Here is a 9,868-nt window from a genome sequence, read left to right as displayed (position 1 = left end):
GAGAGCACTGAGAATCCCTAGCATAATCTGTCAATAAAGGAACACAAAATATCTCCATTGATTATTACTATAGTTGAGAGGAATATTTGAGAAGAAGCATCTAGGCAACAATTTAAATAATATTTTTGAAAATTGTCAAACTAATGAGTATAAAGAGATTGTCTGGTTGCTCCTAATGTTGTGAACAAATTGAAGAAAGAAAAAAAAATGAGTCTCGTGATTTAAATCCCCTGTTCATGTGCCACATAAATGACCTGAAAGCTTCTATATCTGCCTTAAAAGACATCCTCATGCCCTTTAGCTGTAGAGCTGAGATTGTTGAAAACCAAGCCAAGCATCTCATTTTACAAATGGCTGAATTACAACACAAATTGAATTCCTAGCTTCACAGAGAGTATACTGTTAAAAATGTTGATTGGGAAGGAATTGGGTGCTGAAAGTTAGAATTGTGTTGTGCTGGAAGACCCTGAGGGAGCTGAGTAAATTGAGCCCCCAAATTCTGATGAATCTTCTTCTCCTGTAGAGGCAATCTCTCTACCCCCTGTTGAAGTGATCTCCCCACTTTCTTTACCCTCATCTGAAGGGATTATCTCTGCATTGTCTGAGGAAACTATAATGTCCTCCATGAGTTAGCCTGTAACTAGACTCAAGTCAGTATGCTGTTAAAGGTGAGGTACAAAGTGTAATCCATGAAGGGTGCACTATAATAATAATAAAAAAAACTACTTGAGTTATCTCATTTATGCAGACAGAAATATTAATAATATATGTGAGAATGAATATTCATGGAATGGATAATAGGAAAATATAAAATTGGGTCATGCTGAGATTATTGATATGGGCCCACTAAACAGAGATTAAGCATTTAATATAGAAGCTCATGGAGTTAGAAACTGATCTATCAATGTGTTTGTTTGGTTTGCTAAAACGTGAACAGAAAGGTGACCCACAATGGGTAAGTTAGAAAAGCCACACCTGCTTTGGTTTAACAGATTTAAAGACTTTGGGAGATTGAAAAGTTAGAGCAGATTTGTCATTTAAGACCTACTCACCCAGCCTGGAAGGGTCCAAGGCATATATTTTTTCACCACAAAAGTGAGAAATTAATTTGTGAGTGAAGCCCAAGCAACCTTGAAAAGCTCTCTGATCACTGTTCTCTGTAGGCCAGATGTTACAGGAGGAATTATGGTGATTGAAAATCTAAATGTCAAGGAAGCAATTAGATCCTAGGATATCAGGGGTCAATTGGTGTCATTCAATCACCAAAGGCAATGTTAGCATGGTTACCATAATGGACAGCATAGTCAAAGCAGAAGTCGAAGTGGTCTTATTCTCGCTGACATATGCATTGGCTAGTTGATCATGGCTTTTAGAGAAGTGAAATATATAGGAAGCCTACTAAATTATTACTCTATCTTTAAAATTGTAAAAGTTCTAGTTCAAGGGAACTGAATCATAAAAACAAGGAGTCATGGTGCCTTAATTAATTCCCAGACTTGAGTCCGTTTACAAACTCAGAATGAAGGGAAGTCTAGGTCTCCTTGAGGAAGGACTCAGGTACATTGGCAAAAATGTAAACTATTAATATTTCTCCTAGACTTCTCCAAAGGGAACAAGTCTTAGAATATCTGTGCATTGAAGAAAAGTAAATAATAATAAAAAAAAACAGTGTCTACTGGTCATTGGCTCTGAACTGAAACTAATTCTAGGAGACCCAAAATGTCCCCATGGTCCACTGGTTAACGTATCTTCTCATGAAGGTCAGATGAGCTGTCAAGTTTTAGCTCACATATGTGTCAAAATAGGTTCAGGTGGTCCCTAAACACATTCTGAAGTTATTTCCAGACCTGGAATGCATACATGGCATAAATATAATCAACAGCTGGCAGAATCTCAACATTGGTTTCTTGACCTTTGAAGTGAGGGCTACCATGAATGGAAGGTCATGTGGAAGTCACTAGAATCACCACTAACTAGGAAAATAATAACCAAAAGCAATTCTGGATACCTGGAAAAATTGCAGAGATTGGAGCCTCCATAGGTGGCTTGAAAGAAGTAGTAGTGGTAATTCCCACCACTTCTCCGTGGTCTGTATATAGATAGACAGATCTTAGAGAAAGATAGTGGATTATCATAAGTTCAACCAGCTGGTGATTCCTAACACAACTGTTATGTCAGATTTGATTTAATTGCTTGAGCAAATTAACACATACTCTGGCACCCACTAGGCAGCTATTAATCATAAAAATGCCTTTTTCTCCATATTTTTTAATAAAGTCCACCACAACTAGTTTGCTTTCAGCTGGCAGTCATAATAAATCTCCAGTGTTCTACCTCAGGTGTATATTAGTTCACCGTGTGTATGAAATAATTTAGTTTATAGAAAACTTGTCTTCCCTTCTACTAGGTATCATAATGACCCATTATATTGTTGACATTGTGCTGATTGGTGACCAAGAAATAACAGCTACTCTGGATTTTCCAGGTTTCCCTGTCATAACCTAATGGGGTCATGAAGAAAATTGCCATAGTGGCAGAGGTAGATGTTAAATTTGGACTAAGTTACATGGATTTTCACTCATCAAGGCTGACTGGGTAACATCAAGACTGACTAGATAAGGCCAATTCAGAATGCCCAATATCCCAGCAACAGAGATGATTACTGGACACTTGATATGGCACAAGTCTCCAAGTCGGTCAGCCATCTACCGGTGGCAGGTTGATTACATTGGATCACTTTATTCATGAAGAAGGCAGTATTTTGTTATTTCTGATATAGATACATACTCTGGGTACACATTTGGCTTTTTTATACACAATGCTTTTCCTATAACTATTTTCTGTAGACTTGCAGAATGTCTTATCTATCATCATGGTATCCCACACAACATTGCTTTTAATCAAGGAACTTACTTCACAGCAAAACAGAAACAGAAGAAATAGGCCCAAGGCTACTGAGTTCACTAGTCTTACCATGTTCTGCAACATCCTGAAGCTGCTGGCTTGATGGAACCATGGAATGGCCTTTGAATACTCAAAGACAGTGCCAATAGATGACAGTACCTTGCAGGCTGGGTACCTAAGGTTCTCTAGAAGGCCGTATGTGCTCTGAACCTGTGTCAATATAAAGTTCTGTTTCCCCCATGACTGGAATTCACAGTTCCAGGAACCCATAGATGGAAATCAAAGTTACACCATTTATTATTTTTCCTAGTAACTCACTAGCAAAAAATTTGCTATCTCTTCCCATGATGTTATAATCTGCTTGCCTGGAAGTCTTCATTCCAAAGGGAATAATACTTCCAGCAGGAGACGCAACAATGATTCTACTGAACTAAATGTTAAGACTGCAGTACAGCCACTTATGGCTTCCCATACCTCTGAACAAAGAAGGAAACACTTTTACTGTGCTAGCCAGGGTGATTGATTATGACTCCCAAGAGGAAAATGAACTAGTACTTCACAATGATGATTCCTTAAGCTGTCTCTTTGCTTACCGTGTCCTCTGAATGAATATCAATGGAAAACTACAACAACACAATTCAGTCCAGACTACTATGGCACAGACCCTTTAGGAATAAAGGTTTGCATCAATTATTGTATCAGGGTAGTGCACATGACTTGCTGAGGTGCCTGCTGAAGGCAAAGGGAATATAGCATAGCTAGTGAAAGAACATTACTGTGTATACCAGCTATAGTTATATGATCAGTTACACAAACAAAGATTATAATTGTCATGAGTATTTATGTCTTATTTTGTTTTTAATGCTTGTGTAACATCTCTGTCATCTATCTATATATCTGTCCATCTAACTGTTTTTCCCTCTCTTATCCCCTTTTTATATAACATACGTTGAGCTTATATCATAGTGTTTAAGAACTATTAAATTTACATCATAGCATTAAGGTTATAAACTATCAAAGAGAAGAAAAATCACCACTCAAAGACTTTAATTTCTCTTCTAAGGAAAGGAGTAGTGTATTTTCAATTGTATAAAGGAAGGTTGTATCATGTTGTTCAGGTGTGTGTTTAATATTACAATTCCACCTACAGAGTAAGTAGCTCTTTATAAATTTGCAGGAGTTGTACTGCAGAACAGGAAGGATTGAGTTTCTGTCAAGGGCACAAGAAAATGGCTAAGGGCCAGGGGATAGGAAAAAAAACCACCAACAACTGTGGATTATTTGAAATATCGACCACCAGAGCAAATTTTTACTCCCAGGAAGAGGTTGAGAAAAGGTGGCAGGGTCAATGTAGAGACCATTGCACCTGCATATTATAGGAACTGGTGAAGATAACCACCCATATTTATAGTTATGTCACCATGAGTGTTTAAGTTTATGAGGATAATGGGTGCTTTTTCCCTTCTCAGCGCATCCTCATTGATCTAAACTAAGAAAATTTTTCTGCCTTGGTTTTTCTTTCATAAGATAGGATGATCTTTTTTCCAGTTTCTCTTCTCTTTACAATATTTACAAGTGTCCTTGCCAATAGGAGGTTGGTGAGAAAGTGGGATGCCTAGCTTTTTGAATTGCAGGGCCACAGCTTTGTGTTCTGTCTCATTTTTGTTCTAAAGGCCTTTCAAAATGTTCTGCTCAGTGTTGTAGTTCAGCTAAAGGGATGATTTCTAGTTATAATTTCTGTTGTTGTTTTTTAATTAAGTCTCTGTTTCAGGATTAACTCCATTTACAACTGAGATGAAAGGGCTGCTGTTACATCAATACTCTCTTTTACTTCAGAATATAATTGGAAGTGCTGTTTTTTTTTTCTAGTCTATTCTGAATATCTCCTGTAATTATCTTTTTCAAATTTGTTTTCATGATTGAATTACAGTTTGATTTATTAGTTTTAAAAATACTTTAGGCATTTTCTTTGATTTTTTGACCTTCTATACTATCTTTATTTGACTCATGCTTATTGTAGAAAGTTAGAACTTTTGGGGTCAGTCCAATCAGCTTTGTCATTCTGGATTTAGCATCTGCAGGTTTTTTTTGTTTGTTTGTTAATTTATTTTATTGATTTTTTACAGAGAAGAAGGAAGAGAGATAGAGAGTTAGAAACATCGATGAAAGAGAAACATAGATCAGCTGCCTCCTGCACACCCACTACTGGGGATGTGCCCACAACAAGGCATGCCTTTGACCGGAGTCGAACCTGGGACCCTTGAGTCCGCAGGCCGGCGCTCTATCCACTCAGCCAACCAAACTGGTTAGGGCAGCATCTGCAGTTTGCTTTTTTTTTTCATATATTTTATTGATTTTTTACAGAAAGGAAGGGAGAGGGATAGAGAGTTAGAAACATCGATGATAGAGAAACATCGATTAGCTGCCTCCTGCACACTCTCTACTGGGGGTGTGCCTGCAACCAAGGTACATGCCCTTTACCAGAATCGAACCTGGGATCCTTGAGTCCACAGGCCAACGCTCTATCCACTGAGCCAAACCGGTCAGGACACATCTGAAGTTTTGACCAACAAATTGACACAGGTCAGGTAACAGGCATACACACCAAAAGGATTTTAAATACTTCTTTGAATGTTTTCTGGTTTTCTTTAGGTTTAGGAGAATTTTAATTATAGCTATTAAATTAGTTTGAGTCCATGGTTAAGATTCTGCAGCTAACTTTATACCTATATCATGGAGGGACACATTTTTAGAGGCAATTTTCATTTTTAATTTTAGGAGAGGTGTTTGGAATAAGGTAGGGGATCTGGACAGAAGGGAAGAGGAGGAAGGGGCACACAGAGTTGTGGAACAGGAGAGACCAGAAGGATAAGAGGGGAAGGAGTGGACATAGGGAAGACAAGGATAAGGATGACACAAGGAGAATGAGCCTAGTTTATTCTTGCTTAAATTTGTTAAACTAAGTATTAGTTTTGGCCAAAGAATATTTTAATAAAGCATTTTTTTATTCAAAATGTGTTTGGTGCCTCTGCAAACCAATAAAAAAATATTTCCAACTTGGGCATGTGAAATCCTCCCTCTTACCTTTTCTAAGGTACCTCTAAAACAAATAATTTTGTTCATGTGAAATTCTCCTCAGGGTGGCCACTGGGGTCGCAAATTACCTTTGATTGACTTGTAATATTTGTAAAAACCAGGGTGGGCAAAAGTAGGTTTATAATTCTTCATGTGGAAAATTATACAATCTATACTAATAAAAGGGTAATATGCAAATTGGTCATGACACCTTAATAGTCATGACTGGATATGCTAATTATCCATGACTAGTATGCAAATTAACCATTACTCCAACACAATAATAAGAGAGGGATATGCTAATTAGCCCTGATATGCTAATTAGTCATGACCAATATGCAAACTGACCATCACTCCAACACACAAGATGGCCGCCTCTATGTTGTCAAAGATGGCCACCCCCATGTGGACACAAAATGGCCTGCAGGGGAGGGCAGTTATGGGGGATCAGGCCAGCAGGGGAAGGAGGTTGGGGGAAACCGAGCCTTGAGGAATAGTTAGGTGTCGATCAGGCTGGCAGGGGAGTGGCTAGGGAGTGATCAGGCTGGCAGGCAGAAGCAGTTAGGAGCAATCAGGCAGGCAGGCAGGCAGGCAGGTGGTTGGGAGCCGGCAGTCCTGAATTGTGACAGGGATGTCCTACTGCCCACAGGGATCAGGCCTCGAGGGGTCCCAGATTGGAGAGGGTGCAGGCTAGGCTGAGGGATACACCCTGACCATGCACAAATGTTGTGCACTGGGCCTCTAGTAAATAAATAATAATACAAAATTAAACTTGTGTTATGCATACTCACGACTGTAAACTTACTTGTGCCAATTTCTTTTTAAAAAAATATATTTTATCGATTTTTTACAGAGAGGAAGGGAGAGGGATAGAGAGTTAGAACATTGATGAGAGAGAAACATCAATCAGCTGCCTCCTGCATACTCCCCACTGGGGACGTGCCCGCAACCAAGGTACATGCCCTTGACTGGAATCAAACCTGGGACCCTTGATTCCGCAGGCCGATGCTCTATCCACTGAGCCAAACCGGTCAGGGCCCAATTTCTTTATAGTTGCAAGAACTGCGATAATTAGAGTAGATATAAAAGCAGAAATATTTCCAGAAGGAGGAGATGACATAAAGATACAAAGCTAGCAATAGTCAGTAGGAATATAATATTTATGCACCTCATGTCTCAGACCCCCATTTTGATGGTTAGTCACCTCAAAACACAGACCCAGCAATTTGGCTTGGGGAAAAATTTGATAGAATAGTTCTTTCTAGGTCGAAGTCTAGGTCCCAGAATTTAAAATAAAAATGAGATGAAAAAAGAACTTTGTCATGCTTTATTGGTGACCCACAGCAGTCTGTCCAAATATATATCATATCTGTCTGGTGAGAACCTGAAACCCACCAGTGAGGCCAGCTTGCACCGTAGGGTTATAGGGCCTACAACTACATTCTAGTCTATGTTTTTCCTTCTTATGACAAATAACACTTTTAACAGTAACATGAAGAGAGCACAAAGGGAAATGATCTAACTTTATAATATAATTATAATACATATTGTTATATATGCTATTATATTCCTAACTTCCTCCCCCCCAAAATTCTTGTTCATTTATCCCTTGCAATGGACTAGAGTCGTCACCATGCACTGAAAAGATAACAAAAACGCTAATACCATAAAATCTTTCATTTTTGCAAGAGTAGCCAGTTCTTTTTGTAAGAAAACTTCAAACACATTGAACTCTTTCCTAGCTCCATAAATGGCACGTAAAATACCTGACCTAAGAGGACTTCCCACTAAGTTCCTTATAAAGCCATATTTTTACCAACCTTTGAGAAAAATGAGGAGTTAGAGTAATAGACCCTTGATCTCCTCAACATGTTGTCTAGCAATTGTGCTACCCACAAAAAGTAATTTAAAATTGATCAGACAGCCTAAAGAGGAAAATAGGAATCCAGCCAAACCAAAAAGAAAGAACCCAGCATAAAGCTAATCTGAAATAAGAAAAACATCTAAATGTAGCCTAACATCTAGATATTTGGGAATATGATAATGCTTTCCAATAAAAATATTCTTCTCAAAAACAAATTTTTAAATTAATGTTGAAAATAATATGTCATCTCACTAGTTAATGTTACAAAGTTAGAATATTCTTGGATAAAGAGCAAGACTGCATTTATGGATCTAGTGGAACCATAGATCTTACGTAAAGTCTTCACCAACAATTATACAATTAGTACCATTGGATGCAAAAGGAAATTAACCCAGGAGTGGGTTGCACACAGCTAAAATCTCTTTGCCAGAAAAGCTTGATTACCTCCCTTATTTAATGTTACCCAATGCTGTGTATATACCAATTTATGAATTTTCATTTTTAATGTTATACTTGTATATTTCTTCCACTATCTGCTAACTACTTCATTGTTTGCATTGGGTGCTATTTTATTTATTTTTGAACCTAATATCGGTACTGTAATTGGGATATATTAAACAATCAAAATTCATTGATACAATGGGGAGTTTTCCTACCACAATCACAGTGTTCAATTACCATTTCATGTGAGAGTCTCATGAAATGAACTACTGTATTTCTCTTAGTTCATTGGATAGTCAAATCTATGGCATGAGGTAGGTCAGTGAAAGTTTCTGGCTCCATTTGATATGCCAGAAGACAGATCTAAGCATTTAACTACCTTTTCAAGTTAGCATTACAAGGAAGTGAATTTCTAAACTGAAATAATGGTATTTGATTCCTAATGGGCTTTCTTTCTATCACTTTACTAGGCAGAAAACAGACAGCACAACATTCTGAGTGTTGTCTCTCTTACTGTCTTAGGCAATGACTAATGCTATACTATCAGTTCAGCACTGAACCACTATGGGGAAATATTCAAAACTAACCTAAATCTGTTGTCCTGATGAGGTTTTAGAGTTTCTAATATTAGCACAGATGTTTGTCCCCTTGTAATTATATAATTCTTAATAATGCACTTCAATGTACTATCATCATGAATTGTATGGGTGTCTGAGGGAGGAGGCCATCTGATCTCCACATTATCTCAGGGAACAACTAAGACTAGAAAATTAAAACTATGTCTTCCTACAACAAGACACTTGGAGAGAAGGCTGTGGATTTGTCACCAAGCCACTTCAAGGCACCACAGCATTTAGGTCATGGCCTTTTTGTTTTGTATTCTACCGTGCAATAAAAACTTTACATTCTTTATTAGTGGTTTATCAGAATTTCCACATGTCTCTCCTCTGATTAAAATTCTCTGATATATCCCTCCCCCAGTATAACATCCTCTTATTATCTTATCCTAACTTTACTACCAGGCCACAAAACCCAAATTTCTTCCATTCACAAGCTCTGTTGTTCATTTAGAACAGTCCATTCACTCTCCTTTTGATTTCCAATCTTATTCACCTCTAATACTTTTTACTCACCCTTTCCAATTGGTATCTGATCGATTTCATGAAGAACGCCGCCTTACCTACTTCTATGAACAGCACAGGTCTATAGCTTTGCACAGTGGTCACTTTCACTGAGGACTTGACAATTGCTTCAGACGCTAACATTCCCTTCTAGTATTTTAATGAATCTTACCATGAAAAGACTCTAAACTCCTGAGGAGTCAGTTTGTGTTTATTTGGGTTTTTTTTTCTCTCAAGGACCAAAATAGGGACTGAAATTAGGAAACACAAACATGTATTTTTTTCAGCGAATTAATTGCTTGTTCCATTTCCCAAAAAATAGCAGGGTAGCCACATAAAGTGAAAGGACTGGCAGACTGTTGCTCTAGGGTTAAGTCATGGGCTTTAGAGCCAGATGTCCGAAGTTTCAATTCTGCCTCTGTGGCTACCAGCTGTGTGTGGAGTTAACTGATCTTTTCATGCC

The sequence above is a fragment of the Myotis davidii genome, unplaced genomic scaffold (assembly GCF_000327345.1).
Source record: "Myotis davidii unplaced genomic scaffold, ASM32734v1 scaffold1382, whole genome shotgun sequence".
NCBI lineage: Eukaryota > Metazoa > Chordata > Mammalia > Chiroptera > Vespertilionidae > Myotis > Myotis davidii.
Note: the sequence above shows the minus strand (reverse complement) of the source record.